This window comes from Mesocricetus auratus, unplaced genomic scaffold (genome assembly GCF_017639785.1).
Source record: "Mesocricetus auratus isolate SY011 unplaced genomic scaffold, BCM_Maur_2.0 Super-Scaffold_4256, whole genome shotgun sequence".
Lineage (NCBI taxonomy): Eukaryota > Metazoa > Chordata > Mammalia > Rodentia > Cricetidae > Mesocricetus > Mesocricetus auratus.
Window position 1 is genome coordinate 133,868,890 of NW_024429182.1, and position 16,619 is coordinate 133,885,508.

Consider the following 16,619-nt stretch of genomic DNA (forward strand, 5'->3'; position numbering starts at 1 on the left):
TATATATATAGGATGAGTCCTGTTTCTGATGGTTTCCTGTAATTGTAAAAATAATGAGGTTAATTCTGTACTATCAGGAACAAATTCTGCAGTCTCAATATGCAAGACAACTCTTTCCGCATACTGAGAGTCCGTGACTATATTGAGAGGTTCTGTAAATTCTTTAAGTACCATGAGAATGGCATATAGCTCTGCCTTTTGTACGGAGTTGTAAGGGCTTTGAACTACTTTACTTATATTTCCTGATTTATACCCTGCCTTACCTGATTTGTTTGCATCCGTGTAGAAGGTGAGAACTCCAGAAATAGGTGTTTGTCTCACGATACGTGGAAGAATCCAAATTGTTTTCTTTATGAATTTTATCCTCTCTGTTTTGGGATAGTTATTACTAATAGTTCCCAAAAAGTCACTGCAAGCTATTTGCCAATACTCATTATCTTTCCATAAGGAGGAAATTTCATCATTTGTTAAAGGTACAATAATTTCAGCTGGATCTTTCCCAGTCAATTGACGAAGCCTTAACTTACCTTTTAATATCAAATCAGAGATCTTTTCTATATATGTTTTCAATTTTTTATTCTGTTTATGTGGCAGAAATACCCATTCTAGTATGATGTCTTCCCTCTGCATTAATATTCCTGAGGGGTATTCTCTAGATGGTAAAATAACTAGAATACAATCCAGGTTTGGATCCACACGGTCCACATGTGCTTCTAATATTCTCTTTTCTACCCATTCTAATTCTTTTTCAGCCTCAGCTGATAGTACTCGTGGGCTGTTTAGATCTTTATCTCCTTTTAAAGCCATTTTCAAATGTTTCAAATCATGCCCTTCTACACCGATAATTGTCTGTAATTGAGAGATTTCACCTAATAGTTTTTGAAGATCATTAAGAGTCCGATAACGATCTCTTCTAATCTGTACTTTCTGTGGTCTAATTTTCTGAGCATCTATTTTATAACCTAAATAGTTAATAGAATCTCCTCTTTGTATTTTTTCTGGGGAAATTTGTAATCCCCAGCGAGGCAAAGTTTCTTTTACTGCCTCAAACATCTTTTCCAATGTATCCTTATTTGAATCAGACAATAATATGTCATCCATATAATGATATATTATCGAATGTGGAAATTTTTTACGAATTATTTCTAGAGGTTTATTCACAAAATATTGACACAAAGTTGGACTGTTTAACATACCTTGAGGTAGTACCTTCCACTGGAATCTCTGTACCGGACGGGAATTATTATAGGTAGGTACCGTGAAGGCGAACTTTTCTCTGTCGTTTTCTTGTAACGGTATGGTGAAGAAACAATCTTTTAAGTCTATAACTATAATTGGCCAATCCTTAGGAATTAGAGAAGGTAACGGCATCCCAGGTTGTAGAGACCCCATAGGCTGAATTACCTTGTTGATGGCTCTAAGATCAGTAACCATTCTCCACTTACCAGACTTCTTCTTGACAACAAAAACAGGTGAATTCCATGCACTAGTTGATTCCTCAATATGTCCAGCATCTAACTGTTCCTGAACTAACTTCTCCAAAGCCTCTAACTTCTCAGATGTCATAGGCCATTGACCCACCCAGACAGGTTCATCTGTCAGCCATTTTAAGGGTAGAGCTTTTGGTTGCTCTGTTGGTTTGGCACTAGCATCTTGCATCTGTACAGCCTGTACATTTGGCATCTGTTTTCTGTACTGCCTTACTTTATTCTTTGTACCACTAGAAGCTTGTCTATGATTCCTAGCTGATACAGGAGGAATGTTAATCTGTGTATTCCATTGCTGGAGTAGATCACGACCCCAGAGGTTTATAGCAATATCTGCAACGTATGGCTTTAACCTTCCTCTCTGTCCTTCTGGCCCAATAAAGTCAATCCATCTAACGCTCTGTTTAACTTCAGATAGGGTTCCAATCCCTAAGAATTGAACATTAGCCTCTTTTAAAGCCCAGTCGTGTGGCCAGGACTGCTGATTAAGGATAGTGACATCACTGCCTGTGTCCAGTAGCCCGTAAATTACCCTATTTTTTACCTTAACTGCCAGCTTGGGTCTATGATATTGTATAGAAGTTTGCCAAAATATATGTTTTGTATCTCCTCCTGATGTAATTGATTCATTCTCTGGAGCTAATGTATCGTCCAGTGCCGTATAATTTACAATGGGCAGTGGATCTTCTAATTGTCCTGGGAGAGGCTGTCCTCCACTGTCACTGGGAATGACCGAATAATCTCTCTTTTTGGGGCTCGGTTGAGCCCCTGAGATCCGTTTTTTGGCTTTAAAGATCTACCTTGTCTATCTGTTGTGGATCTGCATTCATTTGTCCAATGCCGGCCTTTTCCACACCTCCTGCAGAGACCAGGAGGTTGAGGCCTTCTGTTTGACACATTCCTGGTAGAAGAATTATTCCTAGGAATGTGTTGTCTACAGTTCCTACTCAGATGTCCCATTTTACCACAATTAAAACATCTAAAATTTTGATGTCTTTTAAAATTTCTAGAGATTGCTTGCCCAACCCAATTTGGTATCTCCTCTTGGGTAGGCCATATTTCATCCTGATTCCTCCTAAATCCTTTAGAAATGGCTTCTCCTATCCAAGTTCCTGCCTCTGGATTGTCATACTCAACATTAGTTGTATATAAGACCCATTCCTCCAATGGTGCTGATCTTACCTTTAATGGCCACAGTATCTGTTTGTAATGTGGGTTTGCATTCTCATAAGCCAACGATTCTGTAAGAAGTCGCCTAATATTAGGATCAGTTATTTGTAAATCTACTGCTCTGGATAATCTTTGTAAGAATTCAGAGAATCTTTCTCTCGGACCCTGTATCACTTTCGAGTATGCTTCAACTCTTTCCCCTGGTTCACGAACCTTATCCAAAGCATTTAGTGCTGCTGTTTTGCATAAATCAAATGTACGCTCATCATAACCAGCTTGGACCTGCGGGTCAGAAAATTGCTTCTCTCCCATAATCTTACTTTCAGAAGCATCAAAGCCATCCTTCAAACCTTGAAGTTCAAGGGCCTTGGCTTCCTGTCTCCACAAAGCTTTCCACTGTATTTGTGTAGACTGGTCCAACACTGCAGATATTAAATCATTCCAATCTGAGGGAGTTATCTTATTAGTAGTTGCCCATGTGTTTAGTAACTGTTTTACATAAGTACTGTGGACCCCAAAAGTCATGATCGCATTTTTAATTGTTTTCATATCTTTTATTGGAATAGGTTCCCATTTCTGTGTAGTGGAACCAGATTGGTGCCTCCGTGATGATGACCTTTCTACTACAGTTACTGGAAAGGCCACCTTAGGATGTCTAGTAGCCATATTTCGTTTATTTCCTAGTGGCCTAGCATCCATTGACTCCACTTCTGATATTTCAGAGGATGTATCCTCTAAAGATTGGAATTTTGCAACCATGTCATCCTTTAAGTCTCGTATTTCCTGCATTAAAAATTGTTCCAATTCCTTGGACTGTTCATTGAGGTCTTCTATTTCCTCCCTTAAAAATTGTCCCAAGTCCTCAGATTGTTCATTAAGGTCTTGGATTTTCTGCATTAAAGATTGTTTTAACTCTTTGGATTGTTGAGTTAAACGAAATTCCAAGCTTTTCATACCATCCTCCCTAAAAACTCCAAAGGCATCTATTTTTCCTTCCAGAAAACACATTCGATCCGCTAGATTGCCATTATTATCAGACATAGATTGAATCGACCCTGCTAATTTTGAAAATTCCTCCTGGTTATATTCCATTTTAGCCATAAATGTAGTGGACATCGAATTGAATGTGTCTCGAAGGTTGTCCTGGTCAAATTTAACCAAGTCCCCTTGTTCCTGAATTTTTAACTCTAACTTTTGAATTGACTCTGATAATTTGGAAAGTTCCACCTGATTAGACTCAGTCTTAACCATAAATGAAGTAGACATTGAATTAAACGTAACCAAATCCACTTGTTCCTGAATTTTTGACTCTAATTTTTTAATTGACTCTGCTAAATTGGAAAGTTCCACCTGATTAGACTCAGTCTTAGTGGACATTGAATTAAATGTAGCCAAATCCACTTGTTCCTGAATTTTTGACTCTAATTTTTTAATTGACTCTGCTAAATTGGAAAGTTCCACCTGGTTAGAGTCAGTCTTAGCAGACATTGAATTAAATGTAGCCAAATCCACTTGTTCCTGAATTTTTGATTCTAATTTTTTAATTGACTCTGCTAAATTGGAAAGTTCCACCTGGTTAGAGTCAGTCTTAGCGGACATTGAATTAAATGTAGCCAAATCCACTTGTTCCTGAATTTTTGATTCTAATTTTTGAAACATAAGCTCATGTTTCTTCCAAGTGATTATATGTATTAATACACTAATCACAAGCATGGCACACATATACGTAAGAAAAATATCATAATTGTCTTTTACCACATAATCCATCACATTGGTAATGAAATCTCCAAAATCCTGCAGTGTTAAATTACCTGCCATGTTATAATTAGATGTTCTTACCATCAATCGGTGATTCCTAAATTGGAAAAATTCACCTCCTTTATTATCTCAAATTAAAATACCTGTAGTTACCGTGCTTGGCCAGCAGATGGCGGAGGTGTACTGCTAAACGCTACCTCTCCGCGGAAAATCGGATGCTCCCAAGGAACCTGTGAAAGCTTAACGGGCAGATTTGGGAAGGCAGATTCACCGCACAGCAGTGGAGCTTGCAAAGGTAGCTGCTGAGGCAGTGTATGTAGAATTAATCAGGCACGAAAGTCCCCGGGCGGCAGCGGGGGGAGGGAGCGGGCAACCGATTGGCCGGGATGCTGGCGGCTGGAACGCGCGGGCGGTCAGCAACTGGGAGTTGCAGCAGTGGGCTGTGAGCAGCACGTGTGGCTTTGGCGGGCGGGCGGCAAAGGGGGTCTGAGTCCCCGGTTCTGCGCGCTTGGCGGGCGGCCGGAGCGCAGAACGATCGCGGGGGGGTCGGGGCGCAGAGCGGTGGCGGCGGCAGCGGCGGCGGCGGCGGCGGCGCGCAGCGGCGGCGGTGGCGGGGGACGCCCAAATGATCACGCGCAGCGGCTGACTGTGTCCGCGCAGGATATACGCAGCGATAGACTGCTGCGGTGTCCGCGAACGGGCGAACAGCACGCGGCAGCTCCGGATGCCGAATTCAGGTGGTTTCCCAGGCGTGGGCTGTAATTCCAAACCACTTCTGCCACCAGGTATAAGCGATAATCGAGGCTATATAGGGAAAAACAATATATTTATTTATCAGGGAGAGAGAGAGTCGCACATACCAGGAGTTAGAAGCGTGGCTGGCTTCCAGGAGAAAAAGAGGGAGGCCCCTTTTCCTTTCACTACCTTTTATCTCTACCTTGACCCCGCCCTGTTGGGCGGGTAGCTTTGTGGGGTTCACTCCTACAAACCCTAAAATCCAAAAGTAACACTAACCATAACCTATTGCTAACCCTAACCCAAAACCTAACTCTAAAGCCAACCCGAACCCTTACCCTAACTATAATGATTATCCTAAACCTAACCCTATCCCTAACCCTAAAGCTAACACTAACCCTAACCCTAACCCTAAAGTTAAACCTAACCCTAACCCTAAACCTAACCGTAACACTACACCTAACCCTAAACCTAATACTAACCCAACCAAACCCCTCACCCTAACCCTAAACGTAACCCTAACCCTAACACTAAACCCTGAATCCTGAACCCTAACTATAACCCTAATTCTAACCCAAACCCTAACACTAACCCTAACCCTAAACCTGAACCTATCCCTGACCCTAACCCTAACCCAACCCTAACCATAACCCTAACCCTAACCCTAAAACTAACCCTAACCCTAACGCTAGCACTAACCCTAACCATAATCCTAACCCTAACACTAACCCTAACCCTAAACCTGAACCCTAACCCTAACCCTAAACCTAACACTAAACCCTGAATCCAGAACCCAAAACATAACCCTAATCCTAACCCTAAATCTTACCCTAACCCTAACCCTATCCCTAACACTAACCCTAACCCTTACCCTAACCCTTAACCCTGAACCCTAACCCTAACCCTAACACTAACCATAACCCTAATGCTAACCCTAACCCAAACCCTAACAATAAATCTAACCCTAACCCTAACCCTAACGATAATGATTATCCTAACCCTAACCCTAACCCTAACCCTAACCCTATACTAACCCTAACCCTAACACTAACCCTAAACTTAAACCTAACCCTAACCCTAACCCTAATCCTAACCCTAACACTAACCCAAACCCTAACTGTAACATTAAATCTAACCCTATCCTAAGCCTAAACCTAAACCTAAACCTAACCTTAATCCTAACCCTAACCCTAACCCTAACACTAACCCTAACATTATCACAAACACTAACCCTAACCCTAACCTACCCCTAACCCTAACCCTAACCCTAAACCTAACACTAACCCTAACTCTAACTCTAACCCTAACCCTGAACCCGGAACCCTGAACACCACACTAACCCTAACCCTAACCCTAATCTTAACCGTAATCCTATCCCTAACCATAACCCTAACCCTAATCGTAACCGTACCCCTAAACCTAACCCTATCCCTAGCCCTAACTCTAAACCTTTCGCTAAAATTAACACTAACACTAACACTAACCATAACCCTAATTCTAACCCTAACCCAAACCCTAACATTAAGGTAACCCTAACCCTAACGCTAATGATTACCCTAACTCTAACCCTACCCTAACACTAACTCTAACCCTAACGCTAACCGTAACTCTAACACTAAACCTATCCCTGACCCTCACCCTAAACTTAACCCTATCCCTAAACCTGACCCTGACCCTATCCCTAAAATTAACCCTAACACTACCAGTAACACTAAACCTAAACTAAACCCTAACCCTAACCCTAACCCTAACACTGAACCCTGAACCCTGAACCCCACCCTAAACCTAACCCTAACCCTAACCATAGCCCTAACCCTATCTCTAACACTAACCCTAACCCTAACCATAACACTAAACCTAACCCTATCCCTAAACCTAACCCTAAACCTTTTGCCAACCCTAACCCTAATGCTAACACTAAAGCTAAACCTAACCCTAAGGCTAATGATTACCCTAACACTAACCCTACCCTAACCTTAATGCTAAACCTAAGACTAAGCCTAACCCTAACGTTAACCCTAACGATAACCCTAATCCTAACCCTGAACCCTGAACCCCACACTAACCCTACACAAACCCCAACACTAACACTAACCGTAACCCTAAGCTAACCCTAACCCTAACCCTAATAATAACACTAACCCTGAACACTGAACACTAAACCCCACCCTAACCCTAACCCTAAACCTAACCCTAAACCTAACCCTAAACCTAAAACTAACACTAAACATAACCCTAATGCTAACCCTAACCCAAAACCTAACACTAAAGCTAACCCTAACCCTAACCCTAACACTAACCCTAACTCTGATGATTATCCTAACCCTAACCCTAACACTAACCCTAAACTTAACATTAACACTAACCCTAAACCTAAACCTAACCCTGACCCTAAACCTAACCCTAAACCTAACTGTAACCCTAACCCTAACCCTAACCCTAACGCTAACCCTAACCCTAACACTAAACCTAACCCTAATCCTAAGGCTAACCCTAACCCTAACCTAACGTTAAACCTAATATTTAATCTAACCCTAAACCTGATCCTGACCCTGACCCTAAACCTAACCCTAAACCTAACCCTAAATGTAACACTAAACCTAACCCTAACTGTAACCCTAACTCTAACTCTAACTGTACCACTAAACCTAACCCTATCCCTAAACCTAACCCTAACCCTAACCTTAAACCTAAACCTAACCGTAATCCTAACCCTAACCCTAACCCTAACGCTAACCCTAACCCTAACCCTAACCTTAACCCTAACACTATACCTAACACTAACCCTAACCCTAACCCTAACGGTAACACTAAACCTAACCCTATCCCTAAACCTAACCCTAAATCTTTATCTAAAACTAACCTAACACTAACACTAACCATAACCCTAATGCTAACCCTAAACCAAACCCTAACATTAAGCTAACCCTAACCCTAACGCTAATGATTACCCTAACCCTAACCCAACCCTAACCCTAAAGCTAACCCTAACACTAACCCTAACCCTAAACCTTACCCTAACGGTAATGATTATCCTAAACTTAACCCTAACTCTAACCATAACACTAAACCTAAACCAAACCCTAACCCTAACCCTAACCCTAACGCTGAACTGTGAAACCTGAACCCCACCCTATCCCTAACCCTAACCCTAACCTTAATCCTAACCCTATCCCTAACACTAACCCTAACCCTAACACTAACCATAACACTAAAACTAACCCTATACCTAAACCTAACCCTAAACATTTCCCTAACCCTAACCCTAAGGCTAACCATAACCCTAATGCTAACCCTAACACAAACCCTAACACTAACCCTAACCCTAAATTCGACCATAACCCTAACACTTCTACTAACCTACCCCTAACCATAACCATAACCCTGAACCCTGAACCCCACCCTAACCCTAACCCTAACACTAACACTAAATTAACCCTAACACTAACACTAACCCTACCCCTAAACCTAACCCTAACCTTGACCCTAACACTAACACTAACACTAACCTAACCCTAACCGTAACATTAAACCTAACCCTATCCCTAAGCCTAAACCTAAACCTAAACCTAACCATAATCCTAACCTTAATACTAACCCTAACAATAACCCTAACATTAACACTAACACTAGCCATAACCCTAATTCTAACCCTAACCCAACCCTAACACTAAAGCTGTCCCTAACGCTAACCCTAACGCTAATGATTATCCTAACCATAACCCTAACCCTAACCCTAACAATAACCCTAAACTAACCCTAACACTAACACTAACCCTAAATCTAACCCTAATCCTAACTCTTCCCCTAACCTACCCCTAACCCTAACCCTAACCCTAACCCTGAACACTGAACCCTGAACCCCAACCTAACCCTAAGCCTAACCTTAACACTAACACTAACTCTAACACTAACACTAACACTCTCCATAACCCTAACCCTAACCCTAACAATAACCCTAAACTAACCCTAACCCTAACACTAACCCTAAATCTAACCCTAATCCTAACTCTTCCCCTAACCTACCCCTAACCCTAACCCTAACCCTAACTCTGAACACTGAACCTGAACCCCAACCTAACCCAGAGCCTAACCTTAACACTAACACTAACTCTAACACTAACACTAACACTCTCCATAACCCTAACACTAACCCTAAACTAACCCTATCCCTAACCCTAATACTAACGGTGAACCCAGACCATTGAACCCCACCCTTACCCTAACCCTTACCCTAACCCTAACCCTAACCCTATCCCTAATACTAACCCTAAACCTAACCCTAACCCTAACCATAACACTAAACCTAACCCTATCCCTAAACCAAAACCTAAACCTTCCCTAACCCTAACCATAACACTAACACTAACCATAACCCTAATGCTAACCTTAACCCAAACCCTAACACTAAAGCTAACCCTAACCCTAACGGTAATTATTACCCTAACCCTAACCCTACCATAACCCTAACGCTAACCCTAACCCTGAAACCTGAACCCTAACCCTAAGCCTAACCGTAACACTAAACCTAACCCTATCCCTAAACCTAACCCTAAACCTATGGCTAACCCTAAACCCAACACTAACACTAACAATAAACCTAAAGCTAACCTTAACCAAAACCCTAACATTAAGCTAACCCTAACCCTAACCCTAACCCTAATGCTAATGATTATCCTAACCTAACCCTAACAATAACCCTAACCCTAACGCTAACCCTAACCCTAACCTAAAACCTAACCCTGACCATAACCCTAGCCCTAACCCTAACCCTATACCTAATCCAAACCCTGACTTAACACTAAACCTAACCCTAACCCTAAACCCAAACCTAAACCTATGGCTAACCCTAACCCTAATACTAACACTAACCATAACCTTAATGCTAACACTAACCCAAACCCTAGCACTAAAGGAAACCCTAAACCTAACCGTAACCCTAAACATGACCCTTACCCTGACCCTAACCCTAACTGTAACACTAAACCTAACCCTATCCCTAAACCTAACCCTAAACCTTGTGCTAAAACTAACCCTAACACTAACACTATCCATAACCCTAATGCTAAACCTAACCCAAAACCTAACATTAAGCTAACCCTAACTCTAACGCTAATGATTACACTAACCCTAACCCTACCCTAACCCTAATGCTAACCCTAAAATTAACCCTAACCCTAAACCTAACCCTAACGCTAATGATTATCCTAAACTTAACCCTAATTCAAACCCTAAACTTAACGCTAATCCTAACCCTAACACTAAACCTAACCCTGACCCTTACCCTAACCCTAAACCTGACCATGACCCTAACCCTAAACCTAACCCGAACCCTAACCATAACACTAAACCTAAACCAAACACTAACCCTAACCCTAACGCTGAACCCAGAACCCTGAACCCCACCTTAACCCTAACCCTAAACCTAACCTTAACCCTAACTTTAAACCCTAAGCCTATCCCTAACCCTAACACTAACGCTGAACATTGAACCCTGAACCCCACCCTAACCCTAACCCTAATCTTAACCCTAACCCTATCCCTAACACTAACCCTAACCATAACCCTAACCATAACACTAAACCTAACCCTATACCTAAAACTAACCCTGAACATTTCGCTAACCCTAACCCTAACGCTAACACTAACCATAACCCTAATGCTAACTGTAACCCAAACCCTACACTGAAGCTAACCCCAACCCTAACGCTAATGATTACCATAACTCTAACCCTACCCTAACCCTAATGCTAACCCTAAGACTAACACTAACCCTAAACCTAGCCCTAACCCTAACGCTAACCCTGACACTAACCCTAACATTAACCCTAACCCTAACCCTAATCGTAACCCTAAACCTAACACTAACCATAACCAAAATGCTAACCCCAACCCAAACCCTAACACTAAAGCTAACCCTAACACTAACCCTAACGCTAATGATTATCCTAAGCATAACCCTAACCCTAACCCTAACCCTAAACTAACCCTAACAATAACACTAAACCTAACCCTAAACCTAACACTAACCCTAACCCTAACCCTATCACTAACCCTAACCCTACCGTAACATTAAACCTAACCCTATCCCTAAGACTAAACCTAAACCTAAACCTAACCATAATCCTAACCCTAATCCTAACCCTAACAATAACCCTAACATTAACACTAACACTAACCATAACCCTAATTCTAACCCTAATATAAACCCTAACACTAAAGCTGTCCCTAAGGCTAACCCTAACGCTAATGATTATACTAACACTAACCCTAACCCTAACAATAACCCTAAACTAACCATAACCCTAACACTAACCCTAACCCTAAACCTAACCCTAACCCTAACACTTCCCCTAACCTACCCCTAACCATAACCCTAACCCTGAACCCTGAACCCTGAACCCCAACCTAACCCTAACCCTAAACCTAACACTAACACTAACCCTAACACTAACACTAACACTATCCATAACCCTAACACTAACTATAAAATAACCCTAACCCTAACCCTAACCCTAACACTAACCATTAACCCAGAACACTGAACCCCACCCTTACCCTAACCCTAACCCTAACCCTAACCCTATCCATAACACTAACCCTAAACCTAACCCTAACCCTAACCATAACACTAAACCTAACCCTATCCCTAAATCTAAACCTAAACCTTTCCCTAACCCTAACCATAACACTAACACTAACCATAAACCTAATGCTAACCTTAACCCAAACCCTAACACTAAAACTAACCCTAACCCTAACTGTAATTATTACCCTAACCCTAACCCTACCATAACCCTAACGCTAACACAACCACTAACCCTAACACTGAACACTAACTCTAACCCTAACGCTAACCCTAACCCTGAAACCTGAACCCTAACCCTAAGCCTAACCATAACACTAAACCTAACCCTATCCCTAAACCTAACCCTAAACCTATGGCTAACCCTAACCCTAACCCTAGCACTAAAGCAAACCCTAAACCTAACCCTAACCGTACCACTAAACCTAACCCTATCCCTAAAACTAACCCTAAACCTTTCGCTAAAACTAGACCTAACACTAACACTATCCATAACCCTGATCCTAAAACTAACCCAAACCCAAACATTAAGCTAACCCTTACCCTAACGCTAATGAGTACCCTAACCCTAACACTACCCTAACCCTAATGCTAACCCTAACACTAACCCTAACCCTAAGCCTAACCCTAACACTAACTAACTTAATCCTAACCCTAACCCTAACACCTAACCCTAACTCTAACGCTAACCCTAACCCTAAGCCTAACCCTAACCTAAATCTAACCCCAACCCTAACCCTAACCCTAATCATAACCCTGTCCCTAACCCTAACCCTAACCCTAAACCTAACCCTAACCCTAACATTAACCCTAACCCTAACCCTAAACATAACACTAAACATAACCGTATCCCTAAACTTAACTCTAAACCTAACCCCAACCCTAACACTAACACTAACACTAACCATAACCCTAATGCTAACCCTAACCCAAACCCTAAAACTAAATCTAACCCTAACCATAACTCTAACGCTAATGATTATCCTAACCCTAACCCTAAACCTAACACTAAACCTAACCCTAAACCTAACCCTAAACCTAACCTAAACCTAACCCTAACCCTATCCCTAATCCTAACCTAATCATAACCCTAAAACTAACCCTAACCGTAAACCTAACCCTAACCCTAACCATAACCCTAACTCTAACCCTAACCCTGAACCCTGAACCCTCAACCCCACCCTAACCCTAACCCTAGCCCTAACCCTAACCCTAAACTTAACCCTAAACCTATCCCTAACAGTAACCCTATCCCTAACGCTAATTATTACTCTAACCCTAACCCTACATTACCCTAACGCTAACACTAACACTAACCCTAACACTGAACCCTAACCCTAACCCTAACCCCACCCTTACCCTAACAGTAACACTAACCATAACACTATCACTAACACTAACACTATCCATAACCCTAACCCTAACCCTAACACTAACCCTAACTCTACACTAAACCTGATCCCTGAACCCTGAACCCCACCCTAACTCTAACCCTTAGCCTAACCCTAACCCTAACCCTTACCCTAACACTAACCCTAACACTAACCATAACACTAACCCTAACACTAAACCTAACCCTATCCCTAAACCTAAACCTTTCCCTAACCCTAACCATAACACTAACACGAACCTAACCCTAATACTAACCGTAACCCAAACCCTAACAGTAAAGCTAACCCTAACCCTAACGCTAATTATTACCCTAACCCTAACGCTAAACCTAACCCTAAACCTAACCTTGACCCTAACCCTACACTAAACCTAACCCTAAACCTAACCCCAACCCTAACCCTAACTCAAACGCTAGCCCTAACCCTAACCCTAACCCTAAACCTAACCATAACACTAACACTAACTCTAAACCTAAACCTAACCCTAATCCTAACACTAACCCTAAAGCTAATCCTAAACCTAACCCTAACCCTAACGTTAAACCTAAACCTAAACCTAACCCTAACCCTAACCCTAACTATACCCTAACCCTAACCATAACCCTAATGCTAAACCTAACCCTAATCCTAAGCCTAACAATAACCCTAAACCTAACCCTAACTTTAACGTAACCCTACCCCTAACCCTAACCCTAACCCTAACACTAATCCTAACCCTAAACCTAACGCTAACACTAACGCTAAAACCTAACCCCAACCCTAACACTAACCCTAACACTAAACCTGACCCTGACCCTGACCCTAACCCTAACCCTAACCCTAAACCTGAACCCTAACCCTAACCCTAACTATAACCCTATACCTTACCCTAACCCTAAACCCTGAACTCTGAACCCTAACACTAACCCTAATCCTCACCCTAACCCTAACCCTGTCCCTAACCTTAACCCTAAACCTAATCCTAACCCTAACGGTAACACTAACCCTAACCGTATCCCTAAACCTAACCCTAACCCTAACATTAACCCTAACCCTAAACCTAACCATAACACTAAACATAACCGTATCCCTAAACCTAACCCTAACCCTAACACTAACACTAACCATAACCCTAATGCTAACCCTAACCCAAACCTTAAAACTAAAGCTAACACTAACCATAAACCTAATGCTAATGATTATCCTAACCCTAACCCTAACCCTAACCCTACCCCTAATCCTAACCTAATCATAAACCTAATACTAACCCTAACCCTAAACCTAACCCTAACCCTAACAATAACCCTAACTCTATCCCTAACCCTGAACCATGAACCCTGAACCCCACCCTAACCCTAACCCTAGCCCTAAACCTAACCGTAAAGTTAACCCTAAACCTATCCCTAACACCACCTTAACCCTAACCCTAACCCTAACGGTAACACTAAACCTAACCCTATCCCTAAAAGTAACCCAAAATCTTTCTCTAAAACTAACCCTAACACAAACACTAACCATAACCCTAAAACTAACCCTAAACCAAACCCTAACATTAAGCTAACCCTAACCCTAACCCTAACCCTAACCCTAATGCTAACCCTAACACTAACCCTAAAACCTAAACCTAACCCTAACGCTAATGATTATCCTAAACTTAACCCTAACCCTAACCCTAACATTACGCTAACCCTAACCCTAACACTAAACCTAACCCTGACCCTAACCCTAAACCTAACCCGTAACCTGACCCTGACCCTAATCCTAAACTTAACCCGAACCCTAACCATAACACTAAACCTAAACCAAACACTAACCCTAACCCTAACCCTAACGCTAATTATTACCCTAACCCTAACCCTACCCTAACCGTAATGCTAACCCTAACACTAACCCTAACCCTAAACCTAACCCTAACCCTAACCCTAAACCTAAACCTACCGTTAACCCTAACCCTAACCCTAACCCTAACCCTAAAACTAACTCTAACCCTAACCGTAACACTAAACCTAACCCTATACCTAAACCTAACCCTGAACATTTCCCTAACCCTAACCCTAACAATCTACACTAACCATAACCCTAATGCTAACCCTAACCCAAACCCTAACACTAAAGCTAACCCTAACCCTAACGCTAATGATTACAGTAACCCTAACCCTACCCTAACACTAATGCTAACCCTAAGACTAACACTAACCCTAAACCTAACCCTAACCCTAACCCTAACCCTAACCCTAACGCTAAACCTAACCCTAATCCTAAGCCTAACAATAACGCTAAACCTAAACCTTACTTTAAACCTAACCCTACCCCTAACCCTAACACTAATCCTAACCCTAAACCTAACCCTAACGTTAACCCAAACCCTAACCCTAACCCTAACCCTAACGCTAAAAACTAACCCTAAACAAACATTAACCCTAACACTAAACCTGACCCTGACCCTGAACCTAACCCTAAACCTAAGCCTAACCCTAACCCTGAACCCTAACACTAAACCTATCCCTAACCCTAACCCTAACGGTAACACTAAACCTAACCGTATCCCTAAAAGTAACCCAAAATCTTTCTCTAAAACTAACCCTAACACTAACTCTAACCATAACCCTAATGCTAACCCTAAACCAAACCCTAAAATTAAGCTAACCCTAACCCTAACGCTAATGATTACCCTAACCCTAACACTACCCTAAACCTAATGCTAACCCTAACACTAAACCTAACCCTAACCCTAACCCTAACAATAATGATTATCCTAAACTTAACCCTAACTGTAACCCTAACCATAAGGTTAACCCTAACCCTAACACTAAACCTAACCCTGACCCTAACCCTAACCCTAAACCTGACCCTGACCGTACCCATAAACCTAACCTAACCCGAACCCTAACCATAACACTAAACCTAAACCAAACACTAACCTTAACCCTAACGCTGAACCCTGAACCCTGAAACCCACCCTAACCTTAACCCTAAACCTAACCCTAACCCTATCCCTAACCCTAACGCTGAACATTGAACCCTGAACCCCACCCTAACCCTAACCCTAATCTTAACCCTAACGCTATCCCTAACATTATCCCTAACCCTAACCCAAACCATAACACTAAACCTAACCCTATACCTAAACCTAACCCTGAACATTTCGCTAACCCTAACCCTAACGCTAAAACTAACCATAACCCTAATGCTAACCCTAACCCAAACCCAAACACTAAACCTAACCCTAAACCTAACCCTAACGATAATGATTATCCAAAGCATAACCCTAACCCTAATCCTAAACTAACCCTAACAATAACACTAACCCTAACCCTAAACCTAACACTAACCCTAAACCCAATCCTAACACTAACCCTAACCCTAACAGTAACATTAAACCTAACCCTATCCCTAAGAATAAACCTAAACCTAAACCTAACCATAATCCTAACCCTAATCCTAACCCTAACAATAACCCTATCATTACACTAACACTAACCATAACCCTAATTCTAACCCTAACCCAAACCC